The 23,152-nt window shown below is 37.4% G+C and overlaps 1 long non-coding RNA gene across 4 annotated transcripts; it reads right to left on the bottom strand.

The window, feature by feature from the left end:
• Positions 1-12,874: 12,874 nt before the first annotated feature.
• On the bottom strand, positions 12,875-23,142 carry LOC106850794 (uncharacterized). Of its 4 annotated transcripts, none has more exons than XR_015805406.1 (4): positions 22,991-23,142; positions 21,147-22,323; positions 15,864-15,964; positions 12,875-14,552 (listed from the first exon to the last, which is right to left on the bottom strand). It is a non-coding gene; the product is annotated as an uncharacterized LOC106850794 (long non-coding RNA). The 4 variants fall into 4 exon arrangements; XR_015805405.1 differs by having other exon boundaries at positions 21,147-22,471; positions 22,991-23,115; XR_015805407.1 differs by having other exon boundaries at positions 21,147-22,453; positions 22,991-23,111.
• Between the last annotated feature and the right edge of the window lie 10 nt (positions 23,143-23,152).

The raw sequence follows: 23,152 nt of genomic DNA, 5'->3' as shown, positions 1-23,152 counted from the left end.
CTGAAATACCATAGTGTGTGAATTTCTGATAAAAGGCTGCTGTTCCAAGATGTCTTACAAAGCAAACCAGAAATAAATCAGGATTATTAATTTCTGCACCTAAATTTTCTTCCTTTTCTAGAGCGCAAAGAAATAGTGCTGACAGAACCTGTCACATTCATATTGAAAGATCACTTACAAGGACACACCAAAATCCTTCACTTTACTTCAGAATAACTAATAAAGAACAGAATTTGGTTTTATAAACTATACCTTTTATATACAAAATCTGTTGTCAGCAGTCACCCTTTTCAGTAAACTAATTAATGCTGAATATTTCTGCCTACTTACAATAGGGTAATAAACACACACACAAAAAGAAGAAATAGGGCACTTCTTTTGTATTCAATGTCCCCTTTCTAATTAACTTATCAAGCTTACTATACAGCCTGCTTGAACAACAGTGGGGAAAAAAAATGGGAAAAAAAACCCCAGCATATTAAAAATTCTAGTGGGCATGCAACTGCAGCATGTTACACTTGCAGCTCTGCTACTCCAAACTACTCTTGCCTGTTCTCAAATGCTAAGATTGAGCTTGGTGCTTATGTGAAAGATGTAAAAACAGGGCAGGATGCTACCAGAAGTCATTTCTAGTCATTACTAGTAATTTAGTAAGTGGCACAGACCATCCTTCACAACATTATTGAATAAATTCCCTAGGAAAGCAGATTGCTTATAACGCAATTGTCAAGGTGACACCAAAATGAAAGCTCAGTTCACTTACCAACTATTACAAGTCTCGTTGTGCTTTTTTGCAAGATTGGGACTGTTGATCTGAGTTTTGGCTGAATTCCAGGTTGTTTAATTAAATTCCACATATCTCCATCTCCCTCGCATCCCTTTGGTACGGCTAAATGCTATTAAACAATCAACACGTTACATCAGTGTCCTCTGGGCCCAGCATCAACGAGGATCAAAACATTTCCCCAGAGCAGTCAGTGAAAAGCCACTGGAATCCTTCAGAATAAAGTACTGCTGTTGTCATAAATGAGTACTTACCACTCAAGCAATTTCAAGTTAAAGAACCATCAGACTGCTGTACAAACAACTTAATACAATTCACATGACAGAATTTAGGGAGAGAAAACATTTCCCATTAGTAATACTGTATGTACTCAATTGCAAATGTCCAACTATTGTTCTTCCAGATGAAGAGGGACCAAGTGTTTTTGTTTGGTATGCTACTCCAGCCTTTTCTGTGCCAAAAGTACAACAGGAAGATGAGACTAGGGATGCTTATCAGTTTCTTACAAGATGAGAATTTTCTTCTCTTAATTTTTTTTTCTTTAATTATTTCATAGAGATTCTACTTACAAATTGCCAGTAACTTCCCTCCACATAATTAACATTTTCCTGTAAATCAAGAAATCTACAATTTACCTGAAGGGAAATTTTATCCTGCTGTAGTAGTATATTCTTCACAATTGTGTTTCAGAGAACAGTGCTTCTGTCTGGTAGAAAGTTGTGATACTAGGTTTTTTTAACCCCATAGTTTTTTTAAACCATAGTCAAATAATAAATGTGAAGTCTTAGACTAAAACCATTCTAAAGAGCAATTTCTATTTGGCTAAATAAGATTCAGATATACTTAGCCATTGAATTTTTAAGACAAATTTATTTGTTATCATGTTTTAATAGTTCATGTTTTTATTTCAACATTGGATAAGCTTATGATAATATACTCATTTTGCTATAAAAAGTAACCATGAAGAAATTTAATGAATTTTGTTTACTCCACTGAAGGCTACAGCATCAGTTTATTTTCTTGAATCATTTACTATTTTATATAGAGACTGTATTAAAAATGAAAGATGAAAAGAAGAAACCACTTTTAAGGTCCACTGTCAGCTTTGACACATTTCAACTGATCCTGCCTTGAAATGTCAAACTCTTCATTTTTAAGTAAGCAAAATGTATCAGCAAGAGGTAACCAGAACAGAAATCAACACATTCACCCTTTGGACAGGACAAATCCCCAGAATCCTCTCAGCACATTGGAGTTACCACCTGTACCATACCCCATGCAAAGCACTTTGGAAAGACCCCTCTTAAGTGCTTTTAATAGCCACATAAGGACTATTTCTTCTCTTCTTGCATATAATCCCTGGCTTCCAGCACAAAAGCCTGAAAATGCCAACAACTTCTTTCTTTGCTGCAATGCTTGGGCGGAAGTTTAAGAACCTAATGTTCCACAGGGAGTGGTCTGAGGGTAAATATGGCCTGGGAACGGGATAACGAGATTCCTGAACTCAGGTGATATTTCTTAATGTATTTTCAGAGAAGTTGTTTGTCAGGGGAAGAAGAGCAGCAAAAACTACAGCCAAACACCTCATCATCAGTGTAATGTCAGCCTAGGTGAAGGTCCAAGCTCTTCTGAGTGCTGTCACAAAAGAGAAATGTCACAGTGATGATTACCATCAGCAGCAGTGAGTGAGCACTGCACAAAACGCAAGCTGTCAGTCTCGAGCTGTAGTGCTCACAAATCCAGAATAGACAAACAATGGGTCAGGGGATGAACCATCCCTAGCAAGATCTCCTGGCTCTGCCCAGCAGCAGAGCTAGCCCAGAGCACCTCTCTCGAGCAATTTCACTGACAGTTTAGCTGTATTCCCAAGTGAGGGATTCTAAACCTGAAGTGCCTCTCCTTTTACACAAGCAAGGTGATGCCTTTCACCATTTTTTTCCCCTACTACTGGAGTAAGTTAGTGGCATTTGCACCATGTTTACAGCAGTATTTCTATTTCAGTTGTGCGGCTCTGGTGTAGGTGGTTGCATGCTGGAGCAATTGTATCCGAAGGATCTAAATGCAGATAGGTCCTATTAAGACTGGAAAGTAAATTGGGACACTTCTGTTAGTAGGAGTTTAGATTTTTTTAGTTGAATTTGTGGAGGTTTTATTTTAAAAGAATTGATGCATCCACAGCTGCACACATTTGCATGTGCAGATAATTCCAGCTCAATGTAATGAAAGCTGCAAAATGCTATGAACTTGCATTTGTCATTAACTCAACCTATTGTGCATTATGACAGAAGGACATATCTCAGAATAAAGAACTTAACTATAGCACAAATACTGTCAAGAATTCATTTTATATTAAAATGTGAGATTTGCCACGTATTTACTATGGGTCAAAATCCTGCCCTGAGACAGTGTCATCTGATCATCTGATATTAATCAAAACCTCAGTTCTTTCAGATACAGGAAATACCAAATCTAGAACCTAAATCTTTGGGTTTTGGCACTTTCCTCATGCAAGACCAGCCAAGAATACAGTTGTACACGGGCTATGAGAGAATCCAGTCTGTAACTTGACTAGTCTTAGCACTTGTGACCTTACATCAAACAGTGAGACTACAAAACTTACCAATTTGTAACATAAGCTTCTCTGAATTTAAATTTCCATTCAACAAATATTGAGGATCCATGCATTATAACTCTGCGGACCTACAAGGTAAGATACAATCATCTACAGGAGGATTCATCCCACATACTGTTAGTAAACAGGTGTATTATCTTCTAGATTTCCCTGTAAAGTTACTGTAGGCAGGCAGTGAGAAATCCTAACAGGTGAATTAGCCCACACATTTAAGTGATGTCTTATATGAAATTAGGGTGTCTTGTAGAAATCCCCATCATTCTCCAAGAGCATAGAAGGGGACACACAGAGACGTCAGATTAAACAATTAAGTGGCTAAACCTAATTTTTTAGACTGACTTATACACCATACTAACTTAAAAGCCTCAAGGCTGGTGATGCCAGTATTTATGGGTTTTCTCTATTTGGGGTAGTGGTACTTGGGTGGTGGTGTTACTACATGGATACAAATGGCAAAAACCCCCTAGACGTCCTTACAAGTATGCTTAATAAGAAAGCATATCTTAACTCTCCTTTTCCTTCACACTTCACAAAAAATTGAATTGGCTGATCTAGCAAAAGAAAAAAAATCCATTTTCAAGCTAAGATGTATACAAAAGATGAAACATTTTCCCATACATTATTATTAAAACAGCATAGAACCCTCGCCATCTCTACTGTTATCAGGAACACACAATTTTCAGGAAATATTCTTGCAGTCTTTGATAGCAAAGCTACAAAAAACGTGAACCTGTCGGATTCTGTGTCATCAGAAGCAGTCATCTGCCTCTTCCAAGTCACTAAGTATGGCAAATATCTCAAGCAAATTTATGCCCCATCTTCTACACAGCTCTAAGCTCTTGATAAGACAAAAGCCTTAAAGTAAAAGACTGTTATGAACAGCCCAGTTACATACTCACACACATATATCCAAGTATCAACACACATAGAAATGCACTCTTTTCTGAGTATCAATAAACAATTTATATTTATTCATAAACTACATGAGAATACTGTAAAAGTTTAGAAATTACACTTTTCAGCATATTTCATCACTGCAGTTATGCCATTCTTTGTCTTGCTTACACTCAGATCTGCATATTATTTCTGCTCTTTACACCTCACTTTTGAACATAGCCCACTGAATCAGTCAATGGGCTCTGTGTGGGTACAAAGTGTATGCTTGGAGACTGGGTTGGGTTTGTCTAGATTTTTCTCTCTTTTTTATTTCTTGTTTTTAAATTTCTTTTTTATTTTGATACAATTTCAGAAGTAGAGGGTGTTACATTCTATTGTGCTTAAAAATCTTAAGACTGACACAGACCTAAAATAATCTATTTAAGAAAAAAAAACCCCAATACAACAAAACCCCAGCCTTAGTTCTATTTACCCAATTCAGGCAAACTCTTTCACAAGTGGCCATTTCAAACATCCTAACTATTTAGGTCAGGAATATTATGCAGATAGGAACTAAATATTTCCTAAGTACAGATTTCACATACAACAAAAGGATACTTTAGATGGTGTTATGGTTTACTCTAATGAACACTAGTTAAATTATTCACTTCCTGATCTCACAAACTGTCATCATAAGTTTTTGACTTACTAAAGAAAAATTCTATTAATTTCCAATGGAACCAACTCCTTCACAGCAAAAGTGGAGCATTCAAGTGTTTTTACTATCACTATATGCATCTAATGGGGCAAAGTAGGCTGGTGGAAGGAGGCACATTGATAATTTGCAAGCAAATATTTGCAAATAGTTGGCCCCTGTAAGAAGGATGGATTTATTACTAGTAAATTAAAAAGTATATGCTTCTAAAGTAATACTGCAAAAAGAGACAAAATATCATGACAGATATTACAGAATTATTTAATTTTAAAAGGATTTTTAGTAGCACAGGACTTAAAGAATACGGCTGTCATTAAGTTGTATCCAATTACTAAGGAAATCGTTGCAACAAGGTTAGTTAGTCTTCATTCCATTATATGAAATTTCTTCATTTATTGTTACAACATTTGGATAATGTTTACAACTCTGCTTTTTTGCACACCTGCCACAAAAGCTAGGCAAAAGTGTTTTAGCCTGTTATTCCATTACCAGATTTTGAAAAGCTCACGGTGAAGAAGGAACTTATTTTAAGCTCAAGGTATTTTATCATTTTTGATAAATGCATTTCCAGATTTCAGTTCAGGAATCAAAAGACTCTCCAAAGAGAGCACTGGTTTTGTAATCAGAACTACCATTATTATGACAGCTAAAGAACCAGATTAGATTAAGCTTTTAATTTTTTGTTACGTAAGTAACAAACCCAAGCTAATCAAACCTTCTCTCCACCAACCTCTGCCTACCTCAAGAAGTGAACTCATGGACATTAGCTTATCTTAGTTTAAATCTTTCAGCTTTAGGAAAAAAAAAAAACCAACCCGAAGCAAAGAGTACTTTATTTAGGGCAAAGAGGTTAAACACAGATGAATTGAACACTTAAACATCCGCTAAGGCTGCTAAGTACATACTTGGAACGTATTTCGGCTTTACTAAGACCAGCTAGTGCTCCCAGTCACCACATGACACGCCCTGCCAACACTGCAGAGTGAGATGTGTTTAGCACTATCAGGAATGCGATCATTTCCTCCATCCGTGGGGGCGGGGTGGGGCGGCGGAACCAAAACACAACAAGCAAAGCTGCAGACAAAATCAGTGAAAAAGCTGCGTGAACCGAAACCACCAAATTAAGACATAAAATTAGTGAATGAACACGTTTTTGCTTTTTTATGTAAGTTACTACTTGTCCCAGCACCCCTTCACACACATGCTCTGATACTGTCACCTACTGGATATTCTTGTATTTATCCCATTAGTGTTCCATACATGTTCCAGCAGGGTCTACATGGTAGTTAAATAAAGAGAACTGTAAAGAAGAGCCAGAAAGCAATTCCCTTAAGCAAAAAAGCCTGCACAGAGCCAAGGTCCCAACAGGAATATATGTAAATGCTTGACTTGTGTAGGAGTGCATACCTTAAAGCATGGGATTTTGTTGTTTTAAAAGCCACCATATTTACAGAATATGTCTGACAGAGGCATTATTTACACTTACCAACTCTATGAGCAGAGCCAACATTTGTAGGGCCTCTCCCTTGCAGGTGTTTGCAAGGGCCACCACAGTAGCACAAGAGCAGAGCTCACATCTGAAAAGCTTCTCGCCTGTCAAGAAATTAAAAGCAAATAGGAAGGATGCTGTATTTTCCAGGCAAATATCAAGTGTATGTGGGAAATTCAGAAGAGTATCAGGGGATCAGCATTTTCCACACGTCCTCCAAGCCACAGCTCATCTTTCACGTGATCCTGTTGCTAATGAAGCGTGATCTTAGACACTGCTCTGGACAATTAAAGGTTGCAGTCTATTTTACCAGTAGCAGACCTACTGTATCTAAATTTGGCTTCCACCATATGTCTTACCAAGATAGTCTGTCCAGAACCATTTCCAAATTAATTTTTGATCTTTTTCTCTAAATCAAAGTTCAGAGGGACAACTTCAAGTGTATTCTATGTCACCAATTAAAATCAAACAAACTCCAGAAAGTGGAAATGTAGCAGAACAGGAAATTTTCAAAAAGCAATAGGAAATTACGTTAAAGTAAAAGAATTTTAACTTAATTCAGGAAACACACAAAGAATTTTCCGTAAAGCCATCAAGGAGAACATTTAGGTCCCAAATACAAAGGAAAAGAATGACTTTCAAAAACAAAAATACTGAAAGGTATGTTCTTAAAGGACAGGCCACCCCTTTCATTTATATTCCCACGGACAAAATCTAATTTACAATGTTTAATTTAATACTTGTATGAAAATTCTGAAATATTAGTCTTACAGTGGAGAACCTGAAATGAACCTAATCAGGAAGAAAGCACAGACTGAAAAAATGAAACACAATCACAGAACGGTCAGGGTTGAATAGAGGACAAGTCCCACATAAGCAAACCTATTTTCATTTTTACGTCCAAAAATAAAACATACCAATGAAAACATTTGATTTTTAAAAAAGTAATGAAAAATTAACATATTTTAATAATCTAAGCCTAACACCAATTCTGGTATAGTAACAATCCTCCTCAAGATAGCATTTCACTCCAGCATTATTACAAGTATCTCTCCTGTACCAGTTCTGCTACTGATACCTTTCAAGCATTAATGCATTGCATGACCACTGCATAGCCAACATTTTTTAGGTTTACCTCCTACTGTCAATGTGGAAATGAACAGGAAGAGGCTGACATCATGTCCACGAGCAGCTGTCAAGGTAGTAAATTGCATTTTCATAGGTAATAAGTAGCTTCCTAAAACTAGTTACATGTGTTTGCTGTGGGTCACAGAGCAGCAAAACGAGGAATAGGAGACAGTTCTAGATTTGCAATCGTTCTTCTAGACAGTGACTGCCTTCATTTTTTTGCAAGAGTTTAATTTATTTTGCAGGGGTTTGGACACTTGTTTACTTAGGCACCTAGACACCATTAAGAGTGCCTGGCCACACTACCCAGTCAGCATCCCAGCAGAAGTTGTTTTGCTCATCACTCTCCTTCTCCTGTACCTTTTGAAGCCCTGTCAGTTGGCTTCTACATAAACTAAGAATATTTAATAGAGCAAATCTCTTTCTCTGAAGACATGACACACTTGCTACCACAGAGACTGAGAGCCATCTGTCCCAGTAGCAAGAGACGTCTATCAGCCCCCTTCACACCCAGGTTTCCTGCCAGACATCTGCCTACTCTCCTGTGCCACCGTGTGTGATGCCACGGCTCCAACGCTGCGGGATGCAGCACCGCCCACCCACGGCACTCAAGTGTTGGAGCGCCGCACTCCTGCCAAGTAACTGCAAGAGTATTTCATTTCTGCAACTCAGTGGAAAGTTTTTCGGGTTTTTTTTGCCACTGTGGACAAAGGTGGATATTCCCTATCCACTATGCTGCCAGGTCCTATAAGACAAGTTCTCCACAAGCTGTTTCATTTAAATATTATCACAAGAATCAAATTGGCTCCCACTGTCCTGTCCACCCCCTCACTGCACACACCAAGCAGGAGGTTTCGGAAAGGCTTTTAAGGCAACATAGCCTGTTTCCATCCTATGCATTCACTTAACCTTATTTTCTAATCCTGTAAAATGCTCAGTTCAGAAGAAAGAAGGAAGGCTTTGCTTTTTAAATACCAACAAGATGGAGGGGATCCAACAGTTCCAAGCAGACAGTGCTACAAGGTACTTCTCTGTAATTCAGAATTTCTAATGTAACTGCCTTTTTTTCCCCCCTGAGAATGATGTGTTTACTATAACCATGGCAATGCAAAGTCTATTTAAACAAATCACTTGGTTGAGCCAGAAAGAATACTGGTGCATGTCATGGAGTCTGGGCCTTTGACAGAGGCTCAATGAAGTTCAAAACAAAAAGCTGAAGTAGGGAGCTTTCCAGAAAATGAAAGAGAATACAGTCAAGGTGGAAACCCAACTCTATGATATTGAAAATCTTCTAATATGCCTATAGGTGCAGGTTGATTTCAAAAGTTTTGAGAAGACATTCCTATTTTTAATCTGGCCATGGAGTACCAGAAGAGAAAAACATGCTGTGGCTAAAGCCCACATTCCTCTGAACTACCAAAGACACCTTTTCAGCTAACAAGCCAGGAATATAAGCAGTCCTTGTCTTTGCAGTATTTATATCTTTACATAGGTACCTTCTGAACACAAATTCTAAACCAGGATCAAACATATCCTTAGAGATCAATATCCCTAATCACCATAAAAACCCCCATCAGTTAAAAAACTACCTGTTTTGTTAAATCAGGATCACAGTGTTTGGTTTTTGTATATTCAACGTAAGAGAGAAAACTACTAGTAGGAAAAAAATACCCCTTTTCCTCTAGAAATCCTTTTCATGTCACAAAATAATCACTCCTACACAGCACTCAATACTCAACTTTAGAGAACTTTTTTTTCCCCTCCCTGAGAATTTATATAAGTGGTAACATAAAAAGGACATCCATGCAATCCACCTGTATGTGTTTGCACCTGCTGGGTCAGAAAGACCTTGTTCCCTGCTCCCAGTGCTGGCAATGAAGGGTTTTGAAGCCAGCATGTATTCCCATGTGTTTCTGCAGAGCTAACTGTAAGAATGCTTCCTGTCAGAAAGGAAATGAACCTTGTCACAGCTGGAAAATCATAATCTATTCTTCCTGTGCAAGTGCTCTGAAGGGATTACGTTTCTCAGTTACAGTGTTAATTTAGGCTTTTAATGCCTTTTATCATGAGTATTTAAGGCTATTAGTTAGGAAAGACTGATACCACTATGGGAAAGATAAGAGCACAAAGATTCCTATCAGACCTGCTTCCAATGAAATACTTCCGTTTCTAGTGTATTATCTTTCAATTATTTATTTGTATTCCCAAAATGACATTGTTTGCTGTGTTGAATTAATTTCCTAGCAGCCAATAGTGCATAATGCAACCTTATCATATTGGGCTGTTCTATTTTGAGGTTTGAATGGTCCACCAAAATTTTCTAGAAATTTTTGTCTCTGCTATATGACCTGTTAGTCTTTCAGGCCTGCAAGTGGAATTTATTTAAAAGGAGGAAAAAAACTCCATATGAAAATTAAATATGTGCTAATATACGAAGATTCCAAGGAAGGAAAATGGTAAGACATTTGAAAAGGCAGATGCAGAATACAGATCTGCTATCCCAAATTCCTTGATTTTCTGGATTATCCCCCTCACCATGCTTAGTATATCTCTGGAACAACAGAGGAAGCACTGGCTCTTCACAAATTCAAACACAAGTCTTTAGTGCTGTAAAGTCACATCTTTAACATACAATAATTTCAAAGAGAGAAATACAAGCATAGACGTTTAAAATTCTTGTCCTATGAAAACCAACTATAGCAGGTCAAGTGCTTACACATCTATCCAGATTATTGACCAGCACTCAGCATCAAAGGAAACAACATCCTTTCAAAACACAGTGTAAATAATTAATAACTGAGTAAATACTATTCCCAAATACATGTAGTACATTGATATATTAGATGTAATTAACAGGATTACTCATTCTTTAAACACTCTGTAAGGAAATCAGAACGATTTTCACGACATATTTGTGAAGGCAATTCAAGTCCAGCTATTATGAAAATGAAGTATTTTAGAATATTATGGAATCAATTTATACAATACTCAAGCCTTCTACTGGTAAAAGTCTTCCTGCTAATTACTGCACAAAGCAAAAGTAAATTATACAATTGTTGTTTTATGCAACAGTATTCAAAATAAGAAAGAAGCAAAAGGGAATTTAATCCTCAGTTATTTGTGTGGATCTTTCCTGCACTAGAAAAATAAAGCTTACATTGCTCAAAGAATAAAAGCCCTGAACTTGCAGGAGGGAACTTAAATACTCAGGGGAATTGTTGAAGTGTTTGATGCATAGAAGGTGATAAATCAGTGACCTCAGTAGAGCCATGGGGCCTATATGGAAAAATCTGAACAGTGGTATTCAAGATGAAAGCCAACTCTGAAAAACAAGTTGTGCCATTCTGAATAAATCGTTAAAATTATTTCCTCTTCTTCTCTTAAACATTTGTAATCTTTAAAGAGAAAAATCACCACAAAAGAAAAAAATAGTCACATCACTTGATAAAGTTTTAGGCTCCATAAAGGTCCCACATACATTACAACACAATTTTAATGAAAATCATCAAGGCAAGTCTATCGGTGAATTGGTCCTGTTAGGAATTAGTTTCATTCTTCCCAGTTAGCTTCTGAACTTTGATTTATGGCAGCTGATAATCTCAGAAGCCACTATGATTTTCCTTTCTTTATATAAATTACAGGATAAAACTCAGCAGCTAAAATGTCTGGACTGCCCTCTCTCCATGGCTTTTTGTTAACTACTTGATCTGTAACTTAAACAGCCACACACTTTCAAGAAATTCACAATGGTAATAATCACTATTTTCCTACAGTTTTAAAAAAGACTCCAGTATACGTGCAATCAGTAATATGGTCGACCTCCATAAAGTTTTAGATGCCACTTTGTGGCTGAAATAAGGCAATAAATTTCGGTTATATTGTTTAGCACCACTAGCACTGCTGGGAATTGAGGCTTTTAACTCCCATGCTCTGTCAGCAGAATGCACAAGCCATCCTCGTACATGAACACCGTAATTACACATGAATGAAAAGCATTACTAGATTTAGTGTATTCACAGTTTTATTTTTTGATAGGAGAAAAACGGCTGTGAGAACATTATTTTGAATTGTAATATGCTACTTGAAATATAGAAAATAAGTATTTGAAAGACGTTCAGCAAGACTTAGGTGACGTTAACTAATAAGCTTGTAGGGTTGGGTTGCTTGGTTATCTTATCCTTTAAAATATACACACAGCTAATGCCAGAGTCATAAAAATCTTAAGTTTCAATCCAGAATTGCCCTTCTCATAAACTTGAGATAGATTTTACTAAATAAATTCTTCTGCTTAATACTGAAAAGAATGAAGACTTTCCCGTCATGTATTCCAGCTATCCTTGTAGCAAACAGGTAGGAATCATAATTTTAAATTCTCCCATCGGTATGGAGCCCCTGCTGGGATCCTCAGGCAGAGAGGGACACTTGAAAAGCATTTGAAAAGTTAAAAACAGCCCCTGATGTTGTTCATCTGCTGCCCCCTCCTGGAGGAAAACAAACAAAGCGCTACAGGATGGCCCGGAAAACAGCTGGATTTCCAGGTCCCACTTCCAACACTTAGCAGGTAACCTCCTGACAGCAGATCTCTCTGTTTAAAGGAATTCCTTAAAGTTTTACAGTATCCATAGACTCCGAGATATACTTCCCATGTGTGTCTCTGTTAATCTGAGCATAACGAGAGACAATTGTGGGACTAAAAGAAAACGAGGCAGCTTGCTCTGGCACTCTGAAGCTCTGTGCAGGTCACAGCCCATGCTCTCAGAGTCACAGTCAGCACAGCAGGGTTATCCTTACACCCTTCTGCCATCAGCTATTCCATCTGTGCTGCAGGACACACCACTGAGCTGGCTGTGATTCCCAACAGATCCTGTTCTGCTGAGGGGACAGGGTCTTTAGTGGAAAGAATTACAAGACAGCTGCAGGCTGGGACTACGGCTAATGCCAGTTTTACAAGTTTGCACCTCAGGGGGCTGCAGGAAAGGAATAGTTGGCATGAAGTTTGTTTTGCTGTACAAACGTCAAGCAAAGCTCGAGTCAGAAGTAGGTATGAAAAGTTAAAGTAAGTTCTTAATCTTCACGGTTCCAGGAAGAGCTCCAGAGACCCAGCCCATAAATACTGATTTTTCTTTCAAAACAGAGCTGTAGTGCGCACATCAGATGTCACATTTCATATGTAACCTCAGATCAAATTTGAATTGTCATACTCCTCTGGTTCACAAGTAACTGTTGTAATGATGTAACATTATCCTTCTGCCACTTCAAACGGACAAGTTTTATTAACTGACTACTTGATTTTAAAAAAGCCAGAAGACAGATGCCTGTGTGCAAAGGTACATCATAAGCACATTGGTCTGCTCCCTACTTACTAGCAAAAATGCTCTAGCTCACTTTGAGCAATTAGACCTTTGACTAATTGAATACAAATTCCATTTTTGATTTATTTTTATTATACCAGTTTCAGAGAGCTACTAAAACATGCATTTACTTATTTTCACATGAACAATAACAGCTTGAAATGAGGAAAGCTGGACTCAGTATAGACAATTATTTAAGTCCTAGAAAAAGGGATAAAGAAGCCTTTGGAGAAAAAAAAAAACTTTGACTATTTGAATTAATTTATGATACACAACTGTGAAAGTAAGAAAGTGATTTCTCTAATTAAACTATTGCAAAAATGTTTTCTGACAATGTAACAGACATGTATGGCCATAAACAACAATAAAAAGAGAAAACACCCCAAGCCAAAAGCACATATTTAGATGAAACCTAGAGAAAGATGTACCCAAGCTTCTCTACCTAAATATTAGAAAAGCTATGAGAACATTTTGTAGTCTCAACTCATGGACAGGTGGCTGCTAGAGATTACTATCTTCTTTATCGAAGAAAAAGACTTCTGAGTAACAGGAGAGCATCAAACGCCTTCTCAAAATCTCTTTGGATAAAAGGATGCACTTGAGGTCAGTCTTGGTGTTAACTCTTACAAGTGCAGACAAGTAGAATTTTATACTAACTGATAAAATTGGTGCTTCAGTTAATATTCCTCTTAAAAATGCACCTATGACTCAAAGGAAACTATTTCTTCACCTAGTTAACTTGCAGAATTCCAAGAAGTCTCACAGCATTTCCCTTGGCTCCTGAAAGAATGTCTTTCAGTGGCTGTACTTTGTTATTCCCTTTAAAAAACTAAAGCAGAAAACCTTAGCTGCACCTTTTGATCAGTACATGCTTAATTTATTCCAAAGACTATCACAAACCAAGTAGGAGGCAGCTATTTTAATTTTTGTTCAGGCTATCTAAGAGCAACTTTTGTATAAAAATATGTAAGTAAATCAGCAAATAAATAAATGTGCCAAATCACCAAATATTCTGCCATTAAGAAACAAAATAGCAAGTTTTGCTATAATAGAGATCATATCTACTGTACATACTGCATTTAAATTAGCTTGAATCCTTCTTTCAAGTTGCTTTTGTGTTGAAAAACACAGGATTATCTTCAGGCTTCTTCTCTTCCTGTCTTTCATTTGTGGGTTTGCTGTTCCTCATGATGGATTTGTTTTTGATGTCCATTCATCTGATGTCTGGTTTTGAATACTTGATCCCAAAATGAAGACAAAAGGGTGGTAGCAGTTCTGTAGTTTTCCATATGCTCCTTTAACTCTTCTCTGGATTGCCATTTAAAGAAACAAGCAAAGTAAACTAATTCAAAAACCCAAAATAGACTATACCAATATTTTATAATGCCATCAATGATGGAAAGACTTAAAAAGCAGAGATATGAAACTTTCAGGTGATACAAAATTGTAGAGAAAATAAACTTTGCTCCTCATTCTGTGCTATGTTTGTGAAACATACATAGAACTTCTCAAGAAAAGTCATTTGTTTGAGTTGGTTTTCGTTTGCTCATTTGTTGTGTTGTTTGGGGTTTTTTAACCTATAGGGCAAAATTAGATGCAAGGTAAGAAATTTTGAGGAAAGAACTGCTCTGTTTTACTTTTGTGCATACTGCAAATACAATGAAGGCAAGTGATTACAGAAATGTTTAACTGCCATTCATACACATCTTGGCAGTACAGATTATCATTATTAGATGCACACATGCATTATAAAATTGCTAAAGTGCTGTTCAGCACAATGAAAGATAAAAACAAAATTAGCTAAGCCCAAATTATAATCATAAAAATGACAGCATTTGAAAAGTTACTACTGTGTTTGACACACTTGCCAGGACAACAAATATCCCTTTCTTTTTAAAAGTGACAATGCAGGAAGGAGAAATATGATTTTAAGGTTTCTCATTTGACCTGAATCCCTTTGTTTTAACAGATTACGATGTATTTATCATATAAAACCTTTATCTTACAATGCACTTTTCTAACATTCCTGTCTTTTCTAAGTTTCCTCAGGTAAAATCATAATACATGCAGATAAAGAACAACCAATCCTTTTACATAATACAGCTACTATGCTGCAAGAAATTGATTTACTTTCATTATGTTATGGATATCCAAAAATTGTTAAAATAACATAAAATGCTAATTATGTTGTTAAGACTAATACAAAGATCAGTGAAATGTCAAACAACAATATAACCTTAAGAAATACAGTGCTGCATACACTTTTAAATATATACCATACTTTGTAGGGGGAAAAAAAAGCCCATTACATGATTGAGGAAATACCCAGTGTTTGTTTCAGAGAAAATGAAGTACTTTCAACCATGGAAGTATCATTCGGCACAGAAAAACTTAATTTGACTCAATTTTTTTGTTCCTGACATAGTTTGTATATTACTGCTTTTGTACTAGCAACAAACTACCAAAATACAAAAAATTGTCCTTTCATCACCCTCCCAAAAGCTTATAAACAAGATATAAAGGCTGATGTTAACTGTTATACAAATAAATCAATCTCAAAACAGTTGTACCAGCTCTGAAGATAATTTGTAAAAAGCAGAACTTGATAATGTGAGACGTTTCAGCAGACCGCTGTTTACAGAAAGAAAAATTAAGACTTTTTTCCTCATCCAGTGTCACCAAGCCTTATTTATTAAGCTGCCCATTCCTTTTAATACGATGACACAGCAAGCATCACATTACAAATACAGTTGGATTCTAGAGTCTCTAGTGACTAAGAGAAAAGGGAGGATAAATTGCCAGTTTTGTGACCATGCACAGATTAAAAAATATTTAAGAATCTTATTGCTTTTTTCATTTGCTGTATTCAAGCATAAATAAACACTTACCTGACTCTCCAATTCAGTGTACACCAGCATGGTTCAGTCAAGACACCACCAACACATGTCAGGATGTTGTGATGGAGCTGAAGCCAGTAACTCTAAAGGCTCTGTATATTACACGACCCAAGGAAGAAATACGTGAATTTTTACCTTCATGTTATGTACAGTATGGCACATACATGGTGTATAGCAATGTAGAACCAAGTAACTCAGAACATACAGCAGTATATACTGCTAAGGAAGACAGCATTTCTGGTCATTTATTTTAGTATATTAAGGTAAATTCCCATTGTATTTTCCACATCATAAAATAAAAGCTGAATTAAAAAAACTCAAAGCCTCAGCTCATTAAGGCTGCTAAAACAAGAAATAAAAATTAGGCATTGCCAAAATTAAAGTTGCCTTGGTAACCTTAATCTCATTGTTTTTTGTTTATCTACTCCGCTCTCTAAAGAATAAAGCGAGGCTAATGACGCACTACCCATTCTACACATTGAATTTCAAAAGGATCACTGGGAGTGGAAATTTGTATACAGGCAGATGAGGCAATTGAAGATTTTGATTTTGCAAGTGTACCTACCCACACTGATGAGTGCTTGGCTTTTTGACCTCTATTGAAAGTTCTTTTAATTTTTTTTTGTGGTGGTTTTGCTTTCTTTTCAACATTTGACAAGTTTTAGGTTTCATTTTTGCAATCAAAATACCTAAGAAGTTAAAACATAAATGCCAGGTTTCACAATGGGGAATTATATATATATATACACATACACACACCAAAACCCTCTGATGCTTGAACTGTCACTTGAGTAATGGCAGCAATAATAAATAGAAGTGATTGTGTACCCTGTTATTTTAATGTGAGTTCACATGTCTGAGACTAAATCCTTCTGTCCACTTCAGACCAAACTGTGGCCCAAATTATTCTCATTTTCTGAAACTCCCCATTATTTTATTATTTGCCCACTTTGCCATGACCCATTATCACTTTTCCTAACATGTCAAATCCTGCTTAAGTTCATCTCCTCGTCTCATCTTTAGCTCTGGCAACAGTTCACGGGTTTTCCAGGCCCACTGGTGTTCAGCATCTTTTATATGCTGTCTACAAAAGAATTAAAAAACCTTGAAAGTCAGGTGCCAAAGTAAACTGGCAAGTTTTCCTAGTTCCTGTCCCTGCCTCGCTAGAACAGTCAGTCACAATTAGCTTCCTGCAGTAAGGTATTGTTATGGTTCACTGCATTTTTCAGAGACACTGAAAAGGCCAAATCTCAACAGATTTTTCCATCAGAAGTGTGGCCTTACAGTTGTCCTAACAGAAGACACCACCTGAAAAATGCTTATATATTTCCTTCAGGCCATGAATTATTAGGGCTTTTAAAATAAAAGATATTCACAGTCTTGTAGGTTCCACTTGAAAACATTATGAACAGAAAGTTTTTCCCCGTATACCTTCTAGAAAATTGGCTGAATCATTTTGGTCGATTTGCATGTCTGACATCATTAAATGTCCAAAAAGAAATCAGAAAGAGACTGAGTCAAAACAGATCTACATTGAGTATTGAACCTGGATAGTCACCATGAAGAGTATTACAATTCTGGTGTTACTCCAGTCACACTGACATAAAGTTAAAGCCAGAAAAGCTTCCAACATGAGGCATCCTTCAGCTTTGACATTCTCAGCAGTATCATATTCCCACCCCCAGTTTAGTAAGACAACAAAATGATAAGGTAATAGAGTCTTTCTCGTATGAAGCAAGGATCCCGACCTCTTGCAGATGGAAATAAAGCTTCACTGAGATGAAGCAACACTTGACAAAGGAAGATAAGACTTGCTGCTACTAACTTAACAAGGCAGAATTTCCTTTTAAACTAACAGCTAGTTATCCAACCAAGCAATTACCAATTTCCAAAAGGAGCCCATTAGAAACTCAAATCAACCTAAGAAGTATTCAAAACCCAAGCATCTCATCAAGTCCTACCATCAGATTTCCTACACTGAATGTTGTCTTCTTTTCTCCTCCACCTAGGTAAGAGCTGCTCAGTTGCAACCTCAATGCAGCTGACACATCCCAGCCCACCTACCGCCTTGGAAAGATGGGGATCCTTGTTTAGTGCCTTCAAGCAAACTCTAGGAAGTCCCTAATCCTTCCTCCCTGCCCTTCACACCACCATTCTAATCTGTCTTAATGAGTTTTAACGTCTTCTTCCACCAATTAAAACAAGTTTACTTGTATGTGCACTGGCATTAAGCGAATATTTAGCACCAAAAGAGAAAAAAAAAGAAAAATAACTGCAAAAAGACTCGCATCTTGCATTCAGTACAGTTAGAAATAGTACCCATGCTTGCACAGATGCTTGCAGACCTTGATCCATTCCTTAGTTGTATTAAAAGCCATGGTTTGTTACAACAGCTTAAAACCACAGCAAATATATTAACTTAAAATAGAAGAAAGACATTTAGCCACATTAAAGTTACTAACATAAATGTTCAGACTTAACTCCTATGGAGTGTTATAGTATTTCGTGGTCATTTAAGCAATATGAGACCAAATTTGGCTGAGATGCACAGTATTTAAGAAGAAAGAGCAATTATTGATTATGAAGACATAATTTGACCATGGGGACTCTGGCAGCAAATACAAGGTAAGCTCAGCTCTAAGAATGGTCAGTGCACTCCCAATGTCAAAACAGAACAAAAACCAAAACAAACAAAAACATGATAACAAGGAGTTCTCAAAGATTTCAAATCACAAATAAAAAGCAAAAAACATGCACTTGCAGTGCAGTTATTTTGTTGTGAATTATGGAGCATAAGAAAAATATTGAAGGGACATTTAAGAATACCCAAGCCTCAAAGGATTACTTAGTGGCAGACACAATACACTTTACATGTCTGTTTTCTTCTAAGCACATCTGCTGACAGTCTAAATTTCGTCTGGAGAAAGTAGTGGTAGGAGGTTGCAGGTTTTGCACAGAGGACTTCTATTTAAAGAGAAATGCAATGGAGACTGCTAACCCTTTCTTGTAAAGGTTTTAATATAAAATCACTCAACTTCGCAGCCATTTCTGAACTCTTTTTTTAAGACTTAAGATTCAACTTGTACATTGTTTTTCACTAACCAATTAGGCTTTCACATAGGTTAAAAGCTACAACAAGCATATTGTACCAAATAACACTAGCAATTACAGTGAGAACTTGACACTAAGTTAAACACAGGCTTAGTACTAAGAAGTTGTGCTTAAAACTATTTCAAAAACCATCCCCATAGCCAGCAGGAAGGCTCTCATTGTATCAGCTCCACAAGCACAATAAATCAGCAGACAACAGTTCCTTACAATTTTACAGTAAAACTTCCTTTTATAGAATGAAACATCTGAAAAACATTAGCAAGTTAAAGATTCCTTACTTTCTTTATTGTTTCTTCTGCAGCTCAAAAATGTATAGAAATTAGGATGGTGTTAAATAAATATTTAAAAAGGTTTCCTTTGCTCACATTTATCACAAAAATGTAAGCAATGTTCAGAAAAAATATGAAATATTTACAATTCCACAATACTACAAAGAGCTTAAAAATTGTTAAGTATTTAACCAACTAAATTTTTTCACTAGGAAGCTAAAACTAAGTAAACTTTCTGCATGTTAACATAACAATGAATAGTAAATTATAATCTTCAAAATTCATCGCCTCCAGACGTAATGGAAATTGTCAAAAGAGCATCTCAGAAAACCCAGTCCCAGTTTTCTCACTACAGTTGTAAAGAAGATGGATTTTTGATCCCCACGCCTCCCACCTAAGAGGAATGAAATTACTCATTCAAGAGACAATTTATAATTTGTTAATAAAAAGCAGTTCTCCTTTCACTTAAAAACCCAATAGTTTGTATAAGCATTCGTACATCTTTCCACTGCTGTAGTCATCTCTATTGTGAAATACTGTGAATTTCAATTGTCTTTCCATGTGTCTTTCCTTCCTACTCCCTTAGAGAAAAAGTTATATTGGACTGCAGCCTTGTTCTTGCCTTATGCACAATTAAGGAGACACTGTAAGTCACTGGGAAGCAAAAAACCTGTTTTGCTTTTAATTCTAAAAATTACCATTTCCTCAATTACTTTTCCTCCAGAAATTCTGCTATAACCTATAAAAGAACTCTATCTCCTGCCCTGTCAAGCAGTAAAAGCCTCAGAACAAGCCCATGTACCCCAAAGATAACAAAGGCATCAAAACTAGGCAGCATAACAAGCAATACAATCTAAACCTTTCAAACAAACCCCTTCATAATCTAATCTAAACTCTACATCACAACACAGATGCCTGGCTACAACCACAGGATGCCCCATCATCCACATTCCTAAACATTCCTAACCCTGTCTGTTTCCTTACTTGACCACTGCCACAAACTCCAGAGCACACCCGTGAGCCATCACCTTATTTCATTATCATCTGTTCCTTCACTTGGCCATGCTGAGCAATCAGAACCAAAGCAGTAGTTCAACCCATAAAGCAAGAATTTGGTTTATATCCCAGCAGCAGGCAGGGAAACCTTGCTAAAATCAATTAATCACTGCAACTACCTGCAATACTGAATGGTTAAACAGAAAAATGCCCAGACTACCTTTGTACACAATCATTCAAGATTTTTACCTACAGGCATAAAGGTGAGTACTAAATGCATAATTTTATGCAGGGCAAAGCATTTGAAATTACTAACAGAAGCATTCTTTAAGCAATGAGGAAAAAGTATAATTGGTACATTTGTAGTGACATTTGTAGTTAATGCAAAGGGGAACAGAACTAGAATACGGGAACAACGTCCTTTTGAGATTCAGGAGGCAGATTATGCTAGTCAAGGTCTTTCATTTATAAATGGAAATAACATTTAGCTATTAGAAATGTCACAAAATGTAGAGATAAAAGGCATTCACCTTGATAGAAGTACCTTCACAGTAATGTTAAGATTAATCAAAAAGCTACTAATATTGAAATTGTTAGAATATGATGGTCAACTACCCATAAAAATATTCAGAATCCAAAATATTAAATGAGACAGAATTTTGCAGATGAACTTCATCAAAATGTCAACATTTACAACACATTTTTAGAATTTTTACAGTTCTTACATTTTCTTTGCTCAAACCATCATGAAGATATTTTACAGTGGCTTCTGATGATAGCATTTACAGCTAATACTGAAAGGCTCCAAGGCATTGTTATGAACAAAGAAAGTTATTTGCAGCAATAAGTTTAAGCTGAGGAGGAGCTGGATGAGAGCGAAAAATAAAACCTGACTTACTGGTAAAAATCACTGTGTGGGCATGTAACCATATCCTGATAATGCCAAGCAAGCTACATTAAGATTGCTTATCTGCTCAGTTTCAGATGATGTCCACTGAGATGAAGTTTCCTCTGATGGCTGCTTCTGTGCACTTTATAAAGTGATATATAAAAGCACTTTCACAGATAAAGCACTGGTAGGTTTCTTTTATCCACGTGTGATTTTCAATGATTTTCCATTAAGATCTACTCCGTCACGTGACAATAAACACATTTAAAGCCATGATCCACATCATGACCTTTTAAATGGATTTTCTCAGCATCTTTTGGCTCTAGTGCTACATTCCACACATTCAGAAATGCTTTCACTCAGAACTCAGCTTTAAGGCACAAGCATCTTCCACAGGGTGAGTTGAGCCTTTAGATCCAGCTTTCAACTGATTTTCCTATGATGTTTACACCTTGATTGAGCCTTAAGGGCTTTTAATTTCCCCATCAAATGTCTGAGTTCTAACGCTGGAAATGTGGCAGACACTAAGAGGCACAGACTGGGCTTATCTGTCCTTTCTCTTGGGATATGGAAGAGAAGTCAGCACTGCAGGGTTCCTAAAGTTGAAAATAAGCTGCTAGTTCTCCAAACAAGGTGTTCATTTCACAGAAGTGAGATGCATGAGGATTATGCTTGGGCTCATATCACAACTGCAAGGACTGTTATTTTAAGGCATCTGATACACAGGCAACAAGACAGTAATTTTTTGCAGGATTTTCTTTGTTCTCATCTCCAATGCTACGTAACTCATTTCTACCTTGGTCCATTTTAGAGCAGCCTGAAATTTGACATGCCATATCAGTTCCATACATTTGAGGCCAAGTGTATCCTGATCTTCTTTTGATCCTGCTTGTGAAACGGCAGAGATTGCACCTATACATCGCCACCAGAAATATTTCCACCAGACCAGGGGCTTCAAAATCAAGCAGAGCAGCGTACAGCTGGGATGCTGTGATGTCCTCATGGTGTCGTGCAGGTTCATTGACAGAACACAATGGTATTTGTAGTTAAAATTATTAATTTTCTGTACTTGCTGTTGGTTAGAACACGGTGCTGGTAACACCAAGGTAGTACCTTGGGCCATTTACCTAAGAGCTGGACTCGAGGATCCTTGTGGATCCTTTCCAACTCAGAATATTCTGCGAATCTGTGAAAAGACAATAAACAAAAGAGTAAAAACCCACTTCATGATTTCAAGTGCCTTATCCAAAGTGTGAGGAGCAATGACATCCAGATTCAGATTCCAGAGCAGGGATGTCTGCAGATTTTACAACCATCTGAAAGAAGTGAGAGTCCTGCGTGAGAAAAATGATGCCATAAATGACTACTCAAATCAGCTGTTGAAATTAAAAACGGAATACAGGTTAGCAACGTTACGGCATTTCTGTGTTAAGTGAAGCTCTCGTTAGGACACAGGCACCTTAAATCTAATACTAATTTTAAAAGGCGAGAACGCTGGTGAGAAACCTGCACTCTCCAGCCCAGGAGCCGCCACAGCGCACGCAGACACAGCCCCGCGCCCGAACCCCCCCGAGCCTTTCCCTGCAGCCCGCCCGAGCCTGGAAACGCAAATTAAGCGGAGCAACACCTTCCAACAGGATCACAGATTTAAACAACGGCTTGGGTTGGAAGGGACCTTAAAAACCACTCTGTTCCAACTCCCTGCCATGCGCAGGGATACCCTTAGACTGGACCAGGCTACTGAGAGCACCAAACCAGACTTGAACGCTCCCAAGGATGGGGCATCCACACTTATCCGGGAAGCGCGTTCCAGTGTCTCAGGGCCCTCATGGTGAAGAGCTCCCTCCCAATACCTCATGCAACCCCGCTGACTGCCGGCCGGATCCATTCCGACAGGATCCATTCCGAAAGAATCCATTCCGGCCGGACCCGTTCCCGCCGCCACCTCCCCCCGGCCGCCCCCAGAGACGGGGGGGGCGGAGCCTCCATCGCGCTCCCGGCCCCGCGCGCGGGGT

Source organism: Sturnus vulgaris, chromosome 1, assembly GCF_052056855.1.
Source record: "Sturnus vulgaris isolate bStuVul1 chromosome 1, bStuVul1.hap1, whole genome shotgun sequence".
Taxonomy (NCBI): domain Eukaryota; kingdom Metazoa; phylum Chordata; class Aves; order Passeriformes; family Sturnidae; genus Sturnus; species Sturnus vulgaris.
This window is presented reverse-complemented; position numbering and strand designations above follow the sequence as displayed.